The 25,242-nt window shown below is 32.9% G+C and overlaps 1 long non-coding RNA gene across 1 annotated transcript in view; it reads left to right on the plus strand.

The window, feature by feature from the left end:
* LOC134683740 (uncharacterized) overlaps positions 1-21,804 on the plus strand; it is a 29,092-nt gene extending 7,288 nt beyond the window's left edge. The window contains exons 2-4 of the long non-coding RNA XR_010101077.1: positions 9,641-9,673; positions 10,906-10,950; positions 21,716-21,804. This is a non-coding gene — a long non-coding RNA (uncharacterized LOC134683740). The remainder of the gene's footprint in view (positions 1-9,640; positions 9,674-10,905; positions 10,951-21,715) is intronic.
* Positions 21,805-25,242: the final 3,438 nt, after the last annotated feature.

The raw sequence follows: 25,242 nt of genomic DNA on the forward strand, positions 1-25,242 counted from the left end.
CAAAAAAACAGCAAAGGAAAACAATTAGGCGGAAGAAAAAAATAAAAATAGTAATAATAAAAAACCAATTGTTCAGAAAACAATTGAAGGTCTTTCAACCAATAAGGATCTATTTTGATATGAAAATATTAAAATTCAGTTGAAATTGTCAGTTTCTATGGCTTTATGATGTATAAATATGAATGTCGAGCAAAGGTCAAAATCTAGAACGTCCAATTAACCTGTGACCTTGACCTCAATGTCAAGGTCATAGACTAAACATCTAAAATCAACACTAGTTCCTTAATATGTATTTGTTTTGGACCAAGGATCTTAAATCAAAAGACCCTAGGTCTCTATCACTTATGGTTTACAAGTTAAAATGCATATCGCTTATATCATATACAAAAAGGGGGATAACTCTCATATGGAGTCTGGATAGCTTCGGTCGAAATATTTCAATTCATCATGAGGATGTAACGAGCAATTTGGTAAAATAAATTTGTCGTTTTTTTATACGGTTGCGACGTTTCAGAAATAACAAGCTAAACAGTGGTTGGGTAGATAACTCTGACAAGGGAAAGTTTTTTGTTACGCGGTGTCAGTTTCAGAGGCGTATTAATTGTTCGAAATCATATACCATATATTTAAGCGACATCTTGCAAAACAAAAAAACAGTGAAGGAAAAAAAAAGTTGGTCGAAGAAAACAAATATAGAAATAATAATAATCAGAACAAAACCTATAGGTCTTTCCACCGAAAGGATGAAAGACCTAATAATCAGAGCAAAAGCAATAGGTCTTTCAACAGAAAAGGTTGAAAGACCTAAAAATCAGAACAAAAGCAATAGGTCTTTCAACCGAAAAGGTTGAAAGACCTAATATTAAGCAGAAAAAAATACAGTTAGGTCTTTCCCTTTTGAAAAAAAAAGTTTACGTTTGACCTTGTGAACTTTGTGAAGGTCATTGGTCCACAATGTCGATTTTCAAAGACCACAGTGGTCTAGAACCTTTGGTTCAAGGGTTAAAGCAAATGTAGTCTTTTCAGAACACGTTAACGGGGGTCATTATATAAGAATATGTCGAAATGTAGAAAAGTTTCGCCTAAGTCATCTAAAATTTTTTCACTATTTACTATTTCTATAATTAGTCGTTTTTAGATATCCAATAAAACTTTGTAAGGTCAAAGGTCAAGGTCAACCTTTAAAACACACTAAAATCCTTAAAATTAGGTCAAAAGACATAATTCACTATCTGGGACATGAACTTGACTTTTGACCATGTTACCTTTGTCAAGGTCATCAGACCTCGATGTCATTGTAACTGACTCCATGGGTCTAGGACCTTTGGTATTAAGGTAAAAGCTGATTTTTCATTTTCAGAAACCTAAAACAGGGGATATGCTCCTAACAGATAGGTAAAATCTTTTCGGTCAAAATGTAACAAAGTTCTTGACCCAAACATTTTCCATTTTCAAAACTTCTGTAAGTGTAATGATTTCTGAGATTATCCCATAACAAGATGTTAGGTCAAGGGCCAAGGTCTACATACAAATATGACTTTGAGGCACTGTTTTCTTGTGATCTTTAAGGCTTCGCAACTGTTTCAGACACCGACAAATTTATTTTTCCAAATTGTTCGTTACATACTCAGAATGGTCTGTTTTATTTTGACAGGAACCGCATAGAGATTCCTTTTGAGAGTTATTTCCTCTTTTGTATTTGATATAAGTGAAATAAAATTGAGAATGGAAATGGGGAATGTGTCAAAGAGACAACAACCCGACCATAGAACAGACAACAATACATGTATATGGTTAATGTATTTTTAACTGAAAAACATAAGTAATGGAGTCCAAGGTTCTTTTGATTTGAGGTCCCTGGTCCATAAAAATGAAAATGAGGTCAATGTCAATGGTCAAGGTCATGTTCAAAATTTTGATTTTGGTTTGTTATCAGTAATTTTCAGAAATCTTATGAGATATCGATGAAATATTTTACAGAATTGTTAGTTATAACATGACGTAACAGGGAAAGTTGAGTTGAAAGGGAACGGACATTTTAATTGGAGTTTTCTCCCCTTTTATATTAAAAATTACACGTTGACCTTTGCTTTTACTTCATATGTACACATGATAAAGCCATAGGACTTTTTGCATTAGGTTGCAAGCCATTTGAACTTGAAAAACCCAACCTTTTGTACACCGGAAGTAGCTATTTTTTGTCTTAAATTTATGTAAAAGTACATAGAACCATATATTTTTGGAATCGGTGTTAAGTAAACTATCAAACCAAACCCAATTTGCAAACAGGAAGTAAGTAATTATCTCCCTTACTTGTATCTGTTTGTATAGAAACCATATATTGTTGGAATCAGCGTACATTAAGCTTTCATTTGACTCTGGAATTGACATTTAAAACCAAAGTTTATATCAAAATAGATACTTACTGGTGGAAAGACCTTCAACTGTTCTCTGAACAATTGGTTTTTGGTATTGTATTAACACCTCTTTTGAAAAGAAACCACATGATTGTAATCTGAAATTACATGTCCATCTGACCTCAAAATTTGCAGTCAGCAGGGCAAACATGTATAAATTCGTCATTTTTTTAATCTTTTTAAATCAACCTTTCGTCGAGAAAAAAAATTGCAATGCCGTAAAAATCACTTGCTTGCTCTGTAAATCTCTGTGGAATCATACAACAAAATGTCTTCTCCTAGATTATAATACAAATCTGTGTTACAAATTGCTGCTGAAAACTGTACATTGCATGAAGATAATCGAAAAACGTGTGTTAAAGTTACAACGGATTAATTAAATCCAAAGCATGCACTGCTCGTGAACTTTGATCGAAACGTCAATTTCCTTCAATGACAAAAGAAATACATTGTGTGTATTCCCTCGCTAAACATGTTGCCTGTCCAACGGCTCCACTTAAAAAGAAATAAGTTTTCGCTATTATAAACCCGCGTCACGTGATGCCATGCAACAGGTAACCTACGGTCCCCTCAAAGAGTTGTTGCAAGGGTTCTTAACGTGCAAAGAGCGTTGCACTCTCTTTACATGAGGCATTGGATTTTACGTCCCAATTCTGATCGGACGTTGCTGCAAATTTGATCCATCCGTACAGCCAAACGGACGCCCATCTGGCAAGTGTTTTACTGCCGGTCGGAAGAAGACCAAGTGACCATATTGTATACACATTGTGTGTGTTAGTGGCAATAAGTGAAATTAAGCATATTGTTGTGTTTTGTGTAAGTTTCACTCATGATATAAGCCTATAACAGTCCATTCTGTAAAATATTGGACACGTCTGAGGCCGCATGCCGAACCTGTTAATTTTATTACAAAATGGACTGTTGGAGGCTTATGTCTTACTTAAAACATTGTTCAACAGGTTAAAAAAGTTTAAAATGCAAGCAAATACAATCTTTTGTTACGATTTATTTTCATCAAGTGTGAAAATTGTTTTGTGAATACACTTTCCTTACATTAAAATCTATCCTTCATGTTGGTCCCTTTAACCAGTAGATCAACTTAAACAATGGACAAAAAGAAAGTTCAGCTGAAGGTAAACAACATGTATTGCTACATGAAAATTAAGACACAGCATATGCGTATCATGATTTCGCGTGCGCAAGGACTTCTCTGTATATTTTTATGCCCCACCTACGATAGTAGAGGGGCATTATGTTTTCTGTTCTGTGCCTCTGTTCGTTCGTCCCGCTCCAGGTTAAAGTTTTTGGTCGAGGTAGTTTTTGATGAAGCTGAAGTCCAATCAATTTGATACTTAGTACACTTGTTGCTTATGATATAATCTTTACAATTGTAAAGCCAAATTAGACATTTGACCCCGATTTCACGGTCCACTGAACATAGAAAATTAAAGTAAGAGTTTCAGGTTAAAGTTTTTGGTCAAGGTAGTTTTTGATGAAGCTAAAGTCCAATCAACATGAAACTTAGTACACTTGTTGCTTATGATATGATCTTTCTAATTTTAAAGCCAATTTAGACTTTTGACCCCAATTTCACGGTCCACTGAACATAGAAAACGAAAGTGTGAGTTTCAGGTTAAAGTTTTTTGTCAAGGTAGTTTTTGATGAAGTTGAAGACCTAACAACTTGGAATTTAGTACAAATGTTCCATATGGTATGATCTTTCTAATTTTAATGCCAAATTAGATTTTCTATCCAATTTCACGGTCCATTGAACATGGAAAATGATAGTGCGAGTGGGGCATCCGTGTACTTAGGACACATAAGATCTTGTTTGTGAATATCTTTACATGCGTTTTTTGTTTTAAAATGGATGGATAAAGACGATGAGAGTATTTTTTATTGCAAAAACGAAGAAAGTGATATTGTTAATAGTGATTGTGTTGTTTCAAACTTTGGATTAAAATCAAATGTGTAATCAGATATATTCGATTTCAGTATGGATTACAAAGAGGATATAGTAATAGCGGCTTATTATGATAATGGCAAGTTTTATATGTATCATATTTCAAAATGTAGCTAGCTCTTTTTAAATCTTTGTTTCTTCTTGGGTTTTGTTTCTTTCCAGGTTAATGAAAAAAAGACATATGAAGCCAAGTTCACGTTGAATCACATCGAGTGCACCGCAGTCAATTTTGTTTAAAAAATATAATTAATATGAACAAATGAAGAGATAACAGCGTGCAATCGTTTTAATTTCTTTGCACACCGGAATTTTCAAGAGACTGTTGTTTTCCAAAATGGTTCCACTTGAATACTCCCTTTTTCTGTTTTTTTTTCTACAAGATTGTGTCGCTCTTTTTTCGTTTATGTGTGTTGTGATGCCTCCTGTGTTTTTTTTAATGTTACCGAAACATAATTGTGTCTTTCGATTTCCTTTTGCAAAAAAAGTATTTCTTATTTTCTTTTATAACATAAAACGACCACTACAAGGCGAATCGGACACGCGATTGATTTGTTTAAAAGATAACACGTGGTAACGGCTTCCTTTATTCTGCTTCCCATATTCATATTCAAGCAATAATACCAGACATAAAAACAACAGATTGAAACCTCAATTGATAAATTGATTTATTGTTGGTTGCTTAAAGGTCAGTTGCAAATATGGTATGCATGTTCAGGACGAAAAACATTAACTTTATAAAAATTATTGTAGTCCCCTAGTTCATGAAGCAAGTTATAGATTTGCACTTTGTACATAGGGTGCGGTTTATATTGTGTATGGGCCTTGTATTGTAGCCTGATCTATCATTCGTTAGAAGCAATTCACCTTATTTTTTTTGCATTTTGATTGTAGCTAAAAATTATGTTAGGAACAACACCAGAGGTAAATTTTGGCACAACATTTTTGGAATTTTGGGTTTTCAATGCTCTTCAACTCTATACTGGTTTGGCTTTATAACTGTTTAGATTCGAGCGTCACTGATAAGTCTTATGTAGACGAAATGCGAGTCTGGTGTATTAAATTATAATCCTTGTACTTTTGATAACTATATATTTGATAACCAAAGACGGGTGAGGATAAATCTTTTGAAAAAAATAAATACATAGAAAGCAACAAAAACAAGACTTACAACTTACATTATCGAACAAATGAAAAAGTGTAAAAGGAGACGGGCCAAAACATGAGAAAAAAGGTTTTTAATTTTAAACATATTTATTTAGAGTGGATTGGGAAACAAGTTTTGCAACTTATATTAATCCCTTTCCACTTTGAGGGTGCGAGTGCTGCCTTGTAGGTGCATTAGCCTACTCTTTTTCGAAATCTATAAGGGTGTCTTTAAAGTGCAAGAGATATGGCTCTCTCTTAACACGGGTCAGCCATGTATCGTCCCCTTCCGTCGGACTATCATCGTTGCCTTAAGACCATACTCGCAAATGGTGTCAAGGGGAAATTTACTGTGGATTCATTTATTTTCGTGGGTACCAATTTTTGTGGATTGCGGAAAACTTGCATATTCGTGGATATTTAAATTCGTTGTTTGAGAAAAGTTTGCATACATTCCTTTTAAAATTTTGTATTTCGTTGAACATTTGAATTCGTGGTTCCCATGTTTCCACGAAATCCACGAAAATTGGTATCCAACGAATATTAATGAATCCACAGTAGTTCCTGAAATTTTCATTCCGAACGGGAATCGAACCAGGAACCTTTGTGTTAGTAGTCCGATGCACTAACCACTACACCACGGCTCTCATAGGTAACATAATGGTTGTGATATAAGTCGCCGTGTATTATCGCTACAGTGGATATAGGTACTAACCAAGCGGGCATGATCGATTTTGAACTGACACGGTAACAAAAATATTTGTTTTGTTTTATCTACATTCAGTAGAGAATTCGTAACATCGGAAATTCCTGCTCCCAAATAATTAATGCATAGATTGTTTCCTATTTATCAGACAACTTTGATATTCTTACAAGAATAATTAACTTTAACATGCGCGAATAGTTGTGAATGTGAACTTTCAATTTAGATACAGTTGTCGAGGCATTTACATGTTTTATCTGAAAGAAAGTTAATACAGGACAAAAGTAAAAGTTACCAATCATAAACCTACCTGTGACTACTCATACCTTGAACCATATTGGGTATTAAAACATTGGTGTGACGTCATTTTATTGTTTAACCCGTTCTTTATTTCAGTCATTGGACTATCATTTACCTGTCAAAAACCATTATGTTACCTTTAGCTGTGCAATATTTTTAATAATACCCCTCCTCTTTCTTAAAAATATTGGACAGCTTAAGGTAAAATAACTGATTCTTCATGTAAATGATAGTTCAATCAATGAAATAAATAAACAAAAACATATTATTTACTCCAATTGTTTTCATCATAACAAAAATTCAACCAAAGAATAAATGACCAATTCAATAATCTTGTCACTCATAAAACGGTTTCTTGAGGAAAAAATCACTTTCAAATTGAGTTTGAACACTTCTAATACTTATATCACAGCCATTTTTCTCAGGTTTTAGGGTTGTCTGTGTTAGGACTAATTCAATAAGTTGATTATGCTCGTTGTAAGTCTTGTTGCTTTAATCAATTTCTTTTTGTCAAAATGAAAAAAAGCAGTAAAGTAATGCTTCTAAAAATAGATACGGCCATGAACAACCCAAACCTTATCCTGTGTATAAAGTGCGAATCTAGAACTTCCTTCATGAGCTAAGGGGTATAATAGTCTTTACAATTTTCAGGTTCCGGCGTTGATTTAAAAGTTTTTTTGTTTTTTTTAGTCTGATAGTATTGCTTAAATATGAATGCAACACTTCGCTTATGAACAACGATGAATATGGGAAGCAGAATAAAGGAACACATAACCGCATTTTATCTGTCAAACAAACCAATCGTGAGTCTGATTCGCACTTTGTTCATAGTTATCGTTTTATAAAAAAAAATCAAAAGAAAAACGAGACAAAATTACGTTTCGGTAACATTAAAAAAAAAACACAAGGGACTCAAAACACAAGTAAAAGTCTCTTGAAAATTCCAACAAAAGAATATAATTGATTGTATGTTGTTATCTCTTCGTTAATTCATATTGATAATATGTTTGAAATAAAATCGAATGCGGTGCACTCGATATGGTTCAACAAGAACCTGTCTTCATATGCTACCCCCCCCAAATCCACCGAGTAAAAAATAAAACCCCATATTAAATAAGAAACTTATAGGAGAGGACTACATTTTGAAATATAATATACAATAAAGATGCCATTATCAGCTGCGTTGACTATATCCTCTGTGTAATCCATACTAAAATAATGTATTTGAATAGATTTTGAATACACATACACATGATTTTAATCCAAAGTTTGAAACACCACAATCACTAAAAACGACATCGTTTTCTTCGTTTTTGCATTTAGAGTATACTTTCATCACGTTATCCATTTTGAAACAAAAACCGTATGTAAATGTATTCACGAAAACTATGAGCGGAAAATATGAGTAGTCCTTGCGCACGCAAAAATCATGATACGCATACCCTGTGTTTTATTCTTCATGTAGCAATACTTGTTGTTTACCTTCAGCTGTTTTTGTCTATCTTTTTAAGTTGAGATACTGTTTAAAAGGGCCAACATGTAGGATATATTTTAATGTCAAGAAAGTTAATTCAGAAAAAAAATTCATACTTGAAAAAGAAATCTTTGCTTGCGTTTTCTTTACTTTTACCTTTTTTGACGTGTTAAACAATGTTTTAAGTAAGATATAAGCCTCTAACAGTTAATTCTGTAAAATATTAAACAATATTTTACTGAATGGACTGTTATCAGCTTATATCCCTTAAATAAACAAGGGTGAACATAAAGTGTTTGTGTACGGTGTACAGCAACTTAACTATGCAGCGTGCAGAAGGATTTAAGTGGTCAGCTATACGCCGTACACAACACTTCTTTTTGGAATGAAATATCGAAAAAAAACACATGTATGAAAGATTTCAATGCCATTAATCGAAAATGGTATACTTATTACGCACACACAGCGGCCTTCTATCAGAAAAAGAATTGCAATGAATATAGAATCATATCGGATGAGACAAGCGCCAACTTCTTTGACAAGTATTTGCACATGTTTTTTAGTAATTGTTCTTGTTTGGGGAAAATAATGAGACTTCTCTAATCATCAACTTACGATCAAATCATTTCTTAAAACAACAACAATGTTCAGATTGAGGTACACATTGATATTATGTGAACAAAACAAAAGATTATCGTTACTGTGTAAGGTCAAAATCGATCACGCACGCCTGGTTAGTACCTATATCTGCTGTACCGATGATACACAGTGTAAGTATTAGGAATGTAAAAATTAATTTGAAATTGATTTTTTTCTCTCAAGAAACCGTTTTGATGAGTGACAACATTATTATTTTGAAAGGTGACTTTAATAAAATGTTTTTTGTAATTGTCATTTGTTCTTTATTTGTATTTTTATCACAAAAGACATTGGCGGAATGAAAGTTTTTTTCAGTGATTGGACTATCATTAATTTTACCTGTAAGAAACCATGAAGCTACATGTACCTTCAGCTGTCAAACATTATTAAGAATGAGGAGGGCTATTCTTAAAATATTGGAAGTTAAAGGTAAAATAATAGTATCTAACAAGTAAATGATAGTCCAATCTCTGAAATAAAGAACGGGTGCAATAATACAATGTTTTAAATATTTGTCTTTTACCCAGGCGCTTCAATTCATTCTGTGTTTTAGTGCGTTGGTACTGATATAATGTGTTCCTTTATTATATTCCGTGTCGATAAATTTGCATTTAGTAAGATGATTAGGAACTAACTCCGTTAGGTGAACATTTTAAAAGTTGTATTTTGCATTTATCTTTAAGCCCCCTGTAGTGATCATATGTCTCCTCAACTATTAGGGTATTAACACTGTTTGCGTTCTTATTGACTTTGGATTGTTTTATGTTTGAGTTCCTGATGAAAAATAAGACTAATCAAGGTCTTTGGAACCATTAAGTTTAGAATTAGTTATATATATATATATACATTATTAATTTCGCAATACCCGCAAGGGTAGTCGCCATTAAACTCTATTTAGTAGTTAGAATTAATTAAGCAATTGAAATTTACATTATATTTTTCTTTGAGAAGAAACAGCTAGTTAACCTATATTGATTGATACATATATTTTTCATTCACAGACAACAGACCAAACTCTGAAAATGGATCTTGTAGTAAGATAAAAACACAAATAAGTGGCAATGCAAATAGACCTGCCCTACTGTCAATATTTAATAGTTTTGAAACTAATTATTGAGAAAACAAAAAAGAAAAATATTAACTGATGGATTTGCATTGTCACTTCTAAGTATAAGTACACGTACAATGTATAGCCAGTGCCGTAATACAGCTCTAGATAAAGCCGACGAGAAAATGCATTACTCAACAAACGAAAGCTATATAGCTGCGTTCCCACGATCTTACAAAACCAGACTACTTGACACGATTATGAGTAGACACAGCTAGGAATCGTGTTTTTTTAAACTGTTTTTATGCACTAGTGCATTATGTTAATACTTTTGATTATTTTGTCAGTTCTTTTTCAATAGGAGTTTGAATGTCCAATTAGACGTTCATGTCTCGGTGTTACACAGGTGCCCCGTGAAAGGAAGAAATAACAACCTGGCAAACTGATGATTAAAACATTTCTCAGTGGTACTTGTTTGTAGTACTGTAGTTCTTGTTTTTTCGAAAGGTGCGAGTGAAGTTCTGTGTCTGTGTAATATTGGAGCTCGTAGATAAGGAAATAAACAAGAGAAGACAATATAGAAATCTCTGTTGATTTTGAAATATTTCTTCAGTTGTGCGAGTTTAAAAAAAGAAAATTAGAATGAAAAATCATCTGTTTTGTCGTAAGTTTTAATATGGAGTTTACCTTCAGAAATTGGAATGTCTAAATCTAGAAAAGGACAACTGCAATTAAGAGAGTAATGCAATTTCTGTCACTTTGTGACACAAGTGTTCCAAGGAAAAAAGAATTTACTAAGAGAATAAGAAAGGGATTTAATAATTAATTGAGTTTGTCAAATTTCGTTTTTGTTTGGGCTTCGAGATAAAGTGATGGAAGTTAATAAATAGATGGAGTGAGTTTGGCGAGTTAGCTGTCGTCCGAGTTGTCATAATTTCAAGATAATTTGAATACAAAAGCATTTACGCCTGCTAATAATACGTACATTGTAGATGGTAAGAAACAGGTTATAGACATTTTTTGGGGTATAAATAATTAAGCTACTTTAATTAAAGCAAATACTATATAAAGTTATAAAATAAATTACATTCACAAACTGTTTATTATTATAGAATACTTCAAACAATCGTCGGTTCGACTACAAACCGGCTATACAATTGTAGTCTCCAAATTAAATAGTGTAAGATATATATGTAACCCATATTTTTTTATTCACAGACAACATACAAACCTCTGAAATTAGACCCTCAAGGACTGAACAAAGTAAGATAAAAACTTCCTAAAGTAGCACTGTAAATAAACCAACAATATTGGCAATATTTAAAAGTATTAAAACAAAATGTTTAAAAAAGATAAATAAAGAAATTGGTAGATTTGCTTTGTCGGTTTTAAAGTATAAGTACACGTATAGTCAATGTCATTATAGAAAAGTGTGAGAACGAGATTACCTATGCAAAAATGTACACAATACTTATTGTCAAGCGACATCAATAATCGCGGAGGTAACAACACATATCCAAGATAGAAAAAGCCAATTTTGCTTAGCATATTTGGCAGACCTCATATGGTTTGGCTAAACTAAACTTGCGACAATGTGTATATAAGTCTAAAAGTTGACACATGTCTAGATTTTATACATTATATATATATATATATATATATACAACTCGTCATAACATCAACCCAACAATGTTAGATCTGTAAATTTGCTTTCGCAAATTTTTGGTTCTTCCCTCGCCGGGATTCGAACCCATGCTTCTGTGATATCGTGACACCAAATCGCCTGCACTGCAGCCGTCCCGCTAGACTACACGACCACCTGGGCTCTCAAAAAAAGAGCTTTCGGTGGCCATATGTTACCTTTCCACGTCAGTTTTAATCTAGCGGCGTACTACAGTACATGATATATGAGGCATGAAGATGTTATTGTAACAATAACATCTTCATGCCTCATATATCTTGAACCTGATGGACTTAATGAGAGGGATGAAAAACAGTTCTACCCGAAAGCAAAGGAATAACTCATCAATTTTACTTCTATTTAACTAAAACAACTATTTGTTTCAATTTTTGAAAAAATTGTTAATGTACAATAAACGGCAAAACATTGTTTTATACAGATCATTAATCAATATGTTAAACTTTTGTGTAGCTCAAGCTACAAAGATATTTTTTGTCATGCATCCAATTTCACCTTGATAGATGCACACGCCCGATGAAGCTAATTTGTTTAGCGAAATATTGCGTGAATAATATATAAAATATAACACCTAATTTTATAACACTCATTAGTGTGTTAAAGTTACATTCTTAGACACTTATATAATTCAATTTAGTAACTGCATCAGTTTATTAACAAACTGATCCACACCTATATAGATTGAATGTTGATTGTTGCTATTTTTAGACACTATATATATATATATATATATATATATATATAACTCGTCTAAACATCAACCCAACAATGTTAGATCTGTAAATTTGCTTTCGCAAATTTTTGGTTCTTCCCTCGCCGGGATTCGAACCCATATATATATGTAACTGCTCTAAATATCAGCACTTCGCTGATAAAAAGGCAAGTTTGCAGAAGCAAGTTATTGTTCTTCCCTCGTCGCGATTCGAAATTATGCTATTACATTATCATGACATCATCACCTGTACTGTATCCAGCGCTCTTAATCACTTGGCTACTGGAATGAACTAAAAATTTAGCTTTCAGTGGACTTGTGATCCATTTCCACGTCCGTAGATTCTTCAGTTTGAACACAGTACAATATATATTTTGCATGACGATTGAATTCGTTGGACCTTAGCTTTACTATATGTCGTAGATCAACAGTGAGGGATATACACGGCAGAAAACACATATTATATTCTTGTTATGTTAAGCATCAGAAATCCTATGAAGATCATTTAACCTATTGCTAAACATCATTGCATGCAGTACATTTAATTGAATTTTGGGATTTTGGTTCATTCGATGAAATAATCTTGGTTAACATTAGTGTTTAGATTATATTCTGAATATCAATAGATATTAATTCAAAAGATCTTTAATTTTTAGTATTTTTCCATAATTCACTTCAGTTTATTTGTGGTTTTACAAACAATGATAAGTTTTAAACAAGTGAATGTATCTAATAGACCTTTTCAACATCTCTCAACACCGACTAATGACACACACAGTTTACAGGTAAAATAGATGTATCGTATCAAAGACAAAAACATCATGATTATCAATACGTAACATATTGCATTTGCGGGTATTTACTGTCTTGACTATATATCTTCAGAATATAATTATATCAACCAAATAAATAAATAAATTTATGTCACTGTCATACAATATTCTTATTTTATATGTATTTACACGACATTTCATGTTGAATGATTAAAACAAATACAGCAACCGTTCTGCATCCTAATCCGCTTTCTCTTCAATTTAATGATTATGTGAGTCCTTTACCAATTATTTGCCGCATGTTAAAACGATTAATCTGTTGGTGTAAAAGCTTTGAAATTTTCCCAAATTTATGAAAAATAATTACTGGACTGTCCGTACGTCCGTATCACATTTGTGAACATGATCAAATTGGTTTTTTCCACCGATCTTCACCTTAGTCAATTTCTGGAGGGATAATCACATATTGATTTTGAAGGTCTGAGGAAATTCTCCGCTTCAAGATATTTTGTTAGAGTTGATGTTTTTCATGATAAATTTTGATAAAAAATATAATTGACTTCCCGTTTTAATGTTACAACAATGTAAGCAGTGCATTTTTTTACGTACCTGCGTATTGAATTTATTTTTCAAGCTGTTAGTTAATACTATAGGGCTTGTTGACATTACAAAATAAATATGGACAGTGCTAAGCAGGGGTTTGGAGACCGACGTCTGATGTTCCGAAAACCACATACATTGTCCCTTCGTCATAGTGTTCTTCCCCCGTTCCTGAAAATAACCTTTCGGATTCTTCCAAGAAGTTGATCAAATTTTGTTAATTTTATTTATACTCTGTCATTGCTATATTTTGTTTTGTTTTCATGGGGTCAGAATTTATTTTTCTATATCCAATTTCCGGAACAAAGTTTTGTACCTTTTTCAAGTTTTTTCGTACTTAAGTTTTTTTGTATCTCATCTATGACCATTTATAAGAGAGGTTTGAATCAAAACAGGGAGAAATAATCGCTGCATTTCCCTTGGAGACAAATTTTATCCATATCGTCATCCTTAAGTTACACCAGTCGGAAACCAGGTTGGAATAGAACAAAAGAATCGAAGCTCTTTGTTAGAGAAGGCGATAAATGTTTACTGTATTGTTTACAATAGTGACATTTTTTTTAAAAAGTTAATAGAAACAAACAAAAATGCAATTTTCTTCTCAATTACGAGGTGTTTTGTTTTCAAAACACCATTTGCATAAGTTTTCAATTCATCTAGTACATAGTTAAGCAGAACAATTAGATATCAAGTCGACGACATGGGTATCTTTCAAGTTGGATGACGAAAATGCATAACCTCCGATTTTTTTGAAAAAATTACCACAGACGGAAAACATATCAATCTAGTAGTTCAGTAATTTTCGTGTCTGCCCTTCCATTATGTGGCTGAAGATAAAATTCCAAAAAATAGGTAACAATTGTATCGAAAAGAGAAAATCGAGTGCACCTTTTTATGTTAGGGCGTGTTTGAGTTGAGTATTTTGTCTTGATATCGTACAAAGTAAAAATATTTCATACATCGTCTCGCTTCAGATTCTATCATTTTTATATATTAAAACTACAGGTTTACTTTATAACATCAAAAAATATCAGTACTAAAAGATGAAATATATGGGTCAAGTGAAATACCTATCTAATGAGTCACAAAAACAGAGAAGGTGTGTCCGAATAGCTAGTTTTTTTTACTGAAAGTACTTCACGACAGTCTTACAAGTTGGATGATGAAAATGCATATCTTCGAAAAATTCTATTTTGTTTGTGTGTGATAACTAGGGTTTATAGTCTTCAGACACTAAAAAAATCTTGTCTGCCTTTCCGCGAAATATTTAATTAGAATTTTTTTTAAACGTTTATGAATTTTCGAAAATTCCACCTGACAACCGATCAGACAATAGTTTCAAGTTGAATCAAGGCAGACAAGATCATTAACTGATGCTCATTAGCTAGTTTATACATTTGTCTTTTAAAATATAACTGACATATAAGGATCGTAATGGTGCAATGTGGATAAATTTATCGGTTTTCAAGAGCAAAATTTGTAGCGCGTCATCCCTACAATGGCTTCCATTTCTACGATTGTGAAAATGAACTGGCGTAATGGGGAGATAATTTTGACGAAGAAGGATCCTGACTGACCATTTACAACACCTCAAATTAATCGTAAGCCATAACATTTGAGAGAAAGAGCAGAAAATTTAATCGCGTGATTGGTGAATACAGAGTTCAAGTAGAATACAAAATTGATGAATTAAAAATATACAAAGTATTCAGTACATTACGGAGGCACACAAGGCCAAAAGTAACAGACATTGTGGAAACATATGCCACCTTTGTCAACAGACATAAAACATTTTTAATTAGATATCAAATACAATTAAACATGATTTGTTCTTTCAATTTTCCAAATTCCACCAGGACAGCTAGAAGCTCAACGTCTAAAAAGATGAAATGTGACTTAAAGTCCAACTATTTTCTTTATCATAAATTTAAAAAATCCATTTTACCTGTCGTAGTCGTTCTCAACTGTAGGTGTAGAGAGATGTTGAAAAGGTCTTATGTTAGACCTTTTTTAGTAACTCTCGACACCGACCGATGACACCTACAGTTTACAGGTAAAATTGAGGGGTCGTATCAAAGACAAAAACGTCTGATTATCATTACGATATATGACATGTATTTACACGACATTTCAAGTTGAATTCATTAAAGAATTACTGCAATCATTCCGCATTCTGATCAGATTTCTCTTACACTTTATGTTATGCCGCATGCCAATAAGAATAAATGTGTATCTGTAAAAGTTTTTCTGAAAACGCTCTAAAAACCTTAAGTTTCCCAATGTACATATACAATTTTGGGAGGGGTAAAACATATTGATTTCAAGGGTCGAAGGAAAAGATCAAAATACCTTGTTAAAGTTGGTGTATTTCCGTCTTGAATAAGGGGAGATGTATCAAGATTTAAGCAGTACATATATACCTGCGTATGGAATTTATAATTCAACATACTAGTTACTATAGAGCTTTGTCATGGTAAATTCTTTTTGGATAGTGCTAAGCAGGGGTTGGGAGTCCAATGACTTATTTTTTCCCCTCGTTTAATTATATGGTCGTCCTCACGAACTGATTGTCCAATAAAATTAATTGCCCGTGTTCCGAAATAAAACAACAGACTTTGTCCTTCTTATTGTAGAGCCATTCCCCCGTTCTAGAAAATGACCTCTGAGTTTCTTGCAAGAAGCGGGAATTGCTTAGCATTAGAGTTTAATGGGGTCAGGTTGATCAAGTATCGTTGGTTTTATATGTTACACTGTCATTGCTATATTTTATTATGTTGTCAATGGGTCAGAAATTGTTTCGCTGTTTCTTTTTTCCGTGACAAATCTTTGCCGGTTTTATAATCTTTTAATTTTTTTCGCACTAATGATTCTTTTTAAATTTCGTCTATAATCATGAATAAGGGAGTTTTTTGTTATCTTATTAGATTAGTAAAACCCCGTCGCATGTTTTGTGCGCCTGAACCAAGTCCTGAAAATGTTGATACTGTGTACGGCCTTCACACGGTGGAAATTATGCTTCGCCTTCATATTTGATTCCTGTTTAGTCGATCAGAGATCGCTGGTTTTTTTGGGGGGGGGTTTATCTGGGTTTTTTTCACCGTACAACAAATGAGTTGATCTTTGTTTTTTCCTTCTAAATTTAAAAATCCATGCCATTTTACTCTATTGGAAAGTTATATCGTTGTCAATCAAATAAATTTCAAGCATTGTCAATCAAATAAATTTCAAGCATTGTCAATCAATTAAATTTCAAGCATTAAATCTCATCGTGATGTACAGTAATATTTTCAATTTTTATTTTTGAGACGACCCCTCACATCTTACCTGTCGTAGTCGTGCCCAACTGTAGGTGTAGACAATTGTTGAAAAGGTCTGTTAGGAGGGGAGATTGAAGATTTTATTTGAAAGTTATTTGAAGAAAATTAACATTTTACTGGTTGAGCTGGTTAAAAATGGACAAATTTATGTATGCATTTTTACGAACATCATCTTTCCATTGATTTAATTGGATATATAGAAAAAAAACCTGTTATACATTTTGCAAAATACCCCACAGTCAGATGGGCTTGTTGTCACATATCTTGATTATCATCATGTAAATGACATGCATCTGATGAAACACTTCTTGAATCATTGCGGTCTAAATTTGAATTAGGAAAAATAACCATTTTTTGGTAAAGATTAAACTTATAACTTTTAAGATCTCCAGAAAAGACGACAACTAATATAAAAAAGAAGACGTGGTATGAATGCAACGATACAACTCTCCACAAGAGACCAAAATGACACAGAAATTAACAACTATAGTTCACCGTGCGAGCAAAGCCAATACCGCATAGTCAGTTATAAAAGGCCCAAAAATGACAATATAAAACAACTCAAGCGTTAAAACTAACTATTTTTTACGGAAATGTTGTTAACCGTGCCCGGAAATTTAGAAATGATACATGTAAACTTGTTGCTCCTTTAAATTAACTTATTTTAAAAGGTTACCTATTCAACACTGTAATTAGATCATTGAATATTGTTTTTATTGGTATAAATATTGATTTTGTTATCAGTAGGTTAAAAGCTAACTAAATATTACTAGTATCTTATATACATATACATTTTCATGGATCTACAATCTGTCGATACATGTAACTTGGCATTGCACAAGGTCATGTTTTTCTCTGGCTGTTTATGACGTCTTTACACTAAATCCATTGGATGTTGGATGTGTACGAATTGATAATTTAGTCTTAGATGCATGATTCTTTTATTAGTTGTTAGGGGCTTTGAACTAGCTTTCAGGTAAATGCGAGTACTGTCAGATCTGTTCATTGTGTCTTTTTGTTTCGGGATGTATAAGTACCCGGCCACGTCCACTTGTATTTTCTGTCTATCTGATGAGTTAAGCCTTTTTCAACTGATTTTTATAGTTCGTTCCTTATGTTGTACTGTTATACAACTGTCCAAGGTTAGGGGGAGGGTTGGGATCCCGCTAACATGTTTAACCCTGCCACATTATTTATGTAGGTGCCTGTCCCAAGTCAGGAGCCTGTAATTCAGTGGTTGTCGTCTGTTTATGTGGTACATATTCGTTTTTCGTTAATTTTTTTACATAAATAAGGCCGTTAGTTTTCTCGTTTGAATTGTTTTACATTGTCTTATCGGGGCCTTTGATAGCTGACTATACGGTATGGGCTTTGTTCAGTGTTGAAGGCCGTACGGTGACCTATAGTTGTTAATGTTTGTGTCTAGGTAAATAGGTATTTCACTTGACCCATATATTTCATCTTTTAGTACTGATATTTTTTGATGTTATAAAGTAAACCTGTAGTTTTAATATATAAAAATGATAGAATCTGAAGCGAGACGATGTATGAAATATTTTTACTTTGTACGATATCAAGACAAAATACTCAACTCAAACACGCCCTTACATAAAAAGGTGCACTCGATTTTCTCTTTTCGATACAATTGTTACCTATTTTTTGGAACTTTTTCTTCAGCCACATAATGGAAGGGCAGACACGAAAATTACTGAACTACTAGATTGATATGTTTTCCGTCCGTGGTAATTTAAAAAAAAAATCGAAGGTTATGCATTTTCGTCATCCAACTTTAAAGATACCCATGTCGTCGACTTGATATCTAATTGTTCTGCTTAACTATGTACTAGATGAATTGAAAACTTATGCAAATGGGTCAATAGACATATAGCAATATCTAGTCATTATTCTAGTAATATATCCGATCACAAGAGACATACTTATAATTCTACCCGTTACCTGGCCAAATTTCTGGCAGAAATATATGGAATTTCTCTGAAAACATTATGAATAGATTGTAATAATTCGTCAATTCTCCTTTGAGGAATGCATAAAGTGAAATTACATGAATCCCAAATGATTCCCAACCAACTTCTGAACAGGAGTAAAAACTGATTTTTCTTCGTTCAGAAGAAAACCCGCACTCAAAAGTGATTGTTTCACAAATTCAGCATCTTTTATGCATTCATTATTTTCGTTATTCATACCAAATCCATCATCAAGATATAAAACTATTTTTATACCATTTTGTCTCCAATACTTGACCAATGGTCTGAGACACTTTGTAAATATGTAAGGACCCGTTGAAAGACCAAATGTTAAAACAGTGAAGCAATAAAAAATTTCTTCCCACGAAAAACCTAGATACGTGTGCTGCTGTGGACATATATCCAAATAAAAATAACCAGATTTTAAATCAAATTTATACAGATAATCATTTTTCTGAAAGTATTGCACAGCTATTTTCCAATCTTCAAATTTAATCTTTTCCTTTTTTACCGATAAATTCAAAGTGCTCAAATCTAAAATTAGGCGCCTTTTCCTATACTTTGGAGTAGTTACACCGGTGCATTACGTTTGCGCGCATTACCATTACATTTGCGCGCAAAAATCAGATTTTCTAACAAAATCATCATTCTTAAGAGCAGATTTGTTATTTTTCATGTACATGCTCGAAGGAGTATCAATAAATGGAATAAGATAACCATTTTTTAAGTGTGTCTAAATTAAATGAATTCGCACCAATATGCTCCCATTACTGAATACTTTTAGCTAACCTACCCTTTACACCAGAAAAAATACCCGTGTTAGATTTGAAATTTTCAAAAAATCTTACTTGTCTAAGCAAAATCTCAATATCATGATTTAAACAATAATCACTATCAAATTCAGAAAATAAATATAAATACTTATCATTAACTAACTGTTCATTGTTGATTGTTCTGTTGTGTATTGTTGAAGTTGAACTGGTTGCGTTTGACAAGTGGACAGTTCTTCCTCTAGTGGCCAAATTGTTTACAGGCATCGTTTTAATCCCGCTGCAAATATTTGCACCTGTCCTAAGTCAGGAATCTGATGTACAGTAGTTGTCGTTTGTTTATGTAATATATACGTGTTTCTCGTTTCTCGTTTTGTTTATATAGATTAGACCGTTGGTTTCCCCGTTTGAATGGTTTTACACTAGTAATTTTGGGGCCCTTTATAGCTTGTTGTTCGGTGTGAGCCAAGGCTCCGTGTTGAAGGCCGTACTTTTACCTATAATGGTTTAATTTTTAAAATGTTATTTGGATGGAGAGTTGTCTCATTGGCACTCACACCACATCTTCCTATATCTATGGCACAAATCGTACTGGGACGGCTCACGCCGCCCGCTGCAAGCTCGAAAGGGCGGCGGGTTCTGACGCTGATAATGATTGGAATAATAAGGATTAGGAGCAGTTTCAACGGGAGCCGGTTTAGAAGTTGTTTGTGAGGATTTGGGCGTCGGGATTTGTCTTTAGTCTAACGCATGGCTCTGGAGTCCGCCTGGCGGATTTTCTTTTCATCTTCAGAGTCTGAAGCGATAACATTTGCTTCATACTCTCTGACAGTAGCCCAACCACCGGCTGAAGTATCTGCTATGCGTATCAGTTTGTTTCTGCCCTTAACCCTATCTATGAGGTCTATGATGATACGTGACACATTGGTTTCTGAACGGGGAACAAAGCTATAAACCTTGTTTAACTCGGTAATAATTTCCTCGTTAAAATTGTATTGTATTTTGTTGCCCTCGTGCTTGTCAATGAATTTAAGTGAAACCTCTTCTTTTAACTTTTTGAAAATAACGTCCTGTTCACGGACCAAATCTGATTTAAGATCTACTACCTTATTGTCAAAATACACTTTAAAAAGTTCAAAAGTATCAGCTAAATCACGGCGCTCTTCTACTATGTGGTTGCTATTTTGTGATTTACCGGTTGAAATGTGTGAATGCTCAGTCTCACCTTCGGACATTGGACTTCCTTGTCTATTCTTAAACATACTCAGGTTAATCACAACTTTACAACTTTACTGCACCAAAAGCGAACCTCGAATGACAATATCTTTAATTTACAAAACCGCCAAAAGTAAAGCGCAAAATATTTGAAATGACCTTATTCAAATATTATGGTCAGTTTTAACTCGACCAATGAAAAACATTTAACCTATTATATACTTTCAAAAACGTGAAATTTTATAAACAAATACACGTGGTAATGTTTACATACCGGTTTACAATACTTAAATAAATATATATATATATTCTTCAAGTTCTAAAAATAGTTTAATCTTTGTCAGTGAACAATATCACTCAAATTAGTTGTTATTTGTTATGTTTATACTTGTCAATTCATTTGTGTATAAATACTTGTTTTTAATTTTCATAAGCAATATTTGGACTCAGGAATTTACACTGAACAAAGTTCATCTGTAATAAAAGTAATAGTATTCCATGCTGAATTATTGTTTTATTCATCGCTAGTTCCAGAGTCTCAGTAATTAATTTTCACCAGAGTTTCAGTTCCAGAGTTTCTCATTGCTTTTCACAGCAATCGTTCGTTGTGTGATCATGTGCATCACACAGCTTCAGTAACAAGAGGCCGTTCAGTCAGGCTCTTGTTACACACTTCACAAGTCCCCCAGTTTTTTTTTCATTTTTTATTTTATTATTTTATTTTTATAGTTTTATGAATTACTGCTTTTAAAAGTATGATAAGTATGACAGTTGTTACTTAAATTTATTGTGTTACTTAAATGTATGTGTGTGTGTCAATATATTTCTGGAGGGTTTATTAATGAAATCCAATTAGAAAACGCATGTGTATGATATGAACATACTCATTTCAATGTAAAAAATAATGCCTATTTTATACTAGAATAACAAACTCAAATTGAACAAAATCTTTTTCAGTGAAAGAAGAAACAGAAGATCTGATTGTTCCGAATGTTACCACCATCTTATAAACGATTACTTCATGAGAGAAACTTAAATAAATTCAGTTGTAAATACAAAATACACATGTAGATTAAACTTCTAAACAATAATGGTGTCTTTTCTAACAATAAAGCAACAGAGTTTACTAGGGCTCCTAAACAAAGTTATCTTTATAAAAGACAACACCCAGTTTTTGTTCTATTCCAAGAAAAAAACTTTCTTTATGAACCTTATAGAATCCAAACATAAGTGGCTTCAACGTGGATATAATTTAAATACTGTATTGTGATACACATATTTTCCTCCTTTGTTATGCCAGCAGAGAATGATTACTAAGACGAAGCAATGTTCTATTTATAAGAAGCAGAATGTGTACCCTCTCGTAGAAAAATATCTGCAGCATCATTTACTTGCTATTTCGGTACATGTTTATTGCAGTCTTATAGTTCTGTAAGTAATAACAAAAACAATGTCAATCTTATATTCAGATACTAGGCCATTTTCAACATTTACTACATCGACTTAATGAAAGTCCACCTTGATACTCATGAAGACCCAAAATATTTCTAGGCATGAATGAAGAAAGATGTCATGATTAATATTAATTGTCGTTAAGAGAAATTAGTTCGATGGCTGATCGTCAAGCATTATCAGTGTTGAATGGCTAGACCAATTCCTACTACAAAATGTACATTTATGTCACTTGAGCGTCATATTCTAAGTTTGTTTACAATCTTTACTCAAATGTACAGTTTCGCTGCATTATTTTAGCATCTGATTTCGAACAACATGGTCTCGTATTTGCAGTTTTGTGTAATCCATATTACCTAGCTTATCAAGTTTTATCAAAACAACTCTAAAACAGTAAGAAGGCAAAACGATTTATCTACTACGATATGTGGGTGCCTGAACTCACTAGCGACATGTTCTTGTAGTCCTTGATCTTTAGACACAAGAATAGCCGTTTAAGTTGTAGATTCGTCGATTGTGTGCTATACAACTTTCGTCAATTTGAGTAAATGTGTGGCGGGTACTGCTACCGATATCAGAATTGCACCTGCAAATGCTTAATTGGGAAGTGATTATGGTTTTCTATTGTGAATTTGGTTTCCAACACGTTATTGCACTTTTTACAAGCATACTGTTGATGTAATTAATCAAAATTGTTGGTAATAGCATAGAAAAGAAAAAAGTACACTCTATTTTTTTTTTACTCAATGTCCTGAAATGTCTTGGTTCTACACTGTCGTTCAAGAAACGAGGCGTTATAAGAGACAATATCTGAAAAAGTTTAATTTTTGGCAATAAGAAAAAAAACCGAAAAAAAGTCTTTAGACCTGGTATTTTAATAGCACAAATCGAAGAACACACATTGAGGATCTTAGAACTGTTATCTGTAATTCAAACAATTTTACATTTTTTGGGTTCTGTATAGCTTGCTGTTTGGTGTCAATCAAGTCTCCACGTGAGGGCGATACTTTGACCTAAAATGCTAAATACCTTTTTTGAAATTTTGTCGCAGATGGAGAGGTGCAGAAAGTTTACCGAGACGAACGCAAGTTTCCGAAATCTATCGCCACTGTTTGTTTGTATACTCTTTTTCTGAGAAAACACGAAGAGAAGATAACATTAATAACCCTCATTTTCCTTTCTAGATGTATATAAATTGTCCTTAATTAAATGCTTAGTTTTTCCGATTCGGTGAAGTACTTTTATATATTTGGGGGTATCACTTTTCGTGGTTTTCATGGATAGCTTTATCAACAACTTAAAAGTGTCCAACGACATTTTTAAAGAAATATGGTCCAAATGAAGACCTGGAAAGATCCCTGTGTAAGTTTGACTACACGGAAACGGACGTATAATTTATATTGGATATCAACAAATGTAATATGAACTATATACACACAACTTTAGACAGTTTGTATTGCTAACTCAATCTCTAAACAAACCTAAACTGTACGAATGTTTACCTTTTAAATCGTATTGAAATAAAGTTTGAACGACGAAAGTCAGACTTCCGATGAAAATATGCGATAATGATGTGTTCAGTATATTTCCTCATAATTCCGATACAGTTTTTGTTTTTAAAAGAATTAATTCTACAACTCAAAGAACATTTTGATGATGATTACATGTGTGCAACAATAAAAATAGGTACTTTGCAATTTCATTCCATAAGAAAATTTGTAAGCATACATGTATATAAATCAGCTTGTTTCCGAAAGCAATTATTTAATTAAAATTTGACGACTGTTGTCAGTAAAATTGAGGATTAATGCACTCCATAGTATACTAATTTAAGATTTCCAGAAAACCAGGGGTTATTTTTAGCGGTACCTCTATCATGTCTATTCGGAAGACCTTTTCTTTTTTATATGATTTTAAACACCTGTTGAACATTGGCATGTATAAAGCTGATACATGTGCGATTCAGGATATACCTGGGGTGGTGTTCTCGAAGCTATCTTAGGGTTAGGACGTGTCCTAAGTCTATCTTATGACAAGTCTTTGTCCTAAGTCGTGTTCTCGAAGCTCTCTTAATTTATGATATATCTCATTTTTCGTCCTAACTTTAGGACACCCAACAAGGTGTCTTAAGAGCATCCTATCTTCATCCTAGTGTAATAAAGTTTTGATTTCGCTTTTTGTTCATTATTTTACGTGAAAATGAACATGAAATGAAACGCACCATCGGTTATTAACTCGTATATAAAGAAAAGGTGAATGATTTTAAACTTTGAACTTCGTGTTTCACGATACGATTATACTAAAAATTTAATTCTCTTTTCAAAACAAATTGTTTTCCAGTTTAAATAACAATCTTTTTTTTTATATAATTACATTGGTAATTATGCAATTTATTCTGTACATGTTATTATAAAATTCGTAAATAATTGTATTCAATATTTTCGTCATTTAAAAATGTTTTATCAACAAATATCTGTATTTCGATTTAGGATATGTTTAGGACGTCCTAACATAAGATTCGTCTGAGATAGCTTCGAGACACAACTTAAGAGTGTCCAAAGTTGATCTTAAGTCCGTCCTACAATTGGTCTTATCTATGACTTAGGGCGAATCTTAGGAGACTTTCGAGAACACCACCCCTGGTTTCTATGAAGTTAAACTAATGAGGTAAAATATTTAGAAAGCTGTGAAAATTGTAAAATTTGGTTGAACAGATAGGGACTTTTAATTGGTGGTATGACACCTTTATAGCAATTATCATTACGGACGATGTATTTTCTTTTTCACTGTTTTAGTGTTATGTTTTTGAGCTTTATTTGATACATGCACACACATAATCGTTGGTCTCTTCAAAAACACTTCTTGAATAAAAACAAAATGGATGCAGACTCTTTGTAAATGAGACATTAAACGAATGACACAAAACAATTACAAGGTATATAATATACGTCAACCAACGGTCTTAAAAACAAGCGGGGAAAAATAAGATATTTCAAACAAATAGACTCCACATATAAAACAAATAGACTCAA

Source organism: Mytilus trossulus, chromosome 9 (genome assembly GCF_036588685.1).
Source record: "Mytilus trossulus isolate FHL-02 chromosome 9, PNRI_Mtr1.1.1.hap1, whole genome shotgun sequence".
Lineage (NCBI taxonomy): Eukaryota > Metazoa > Mollusca > Bivalvia > Mytilida > Mytilidae > Mytilus > Mytilus trossulus.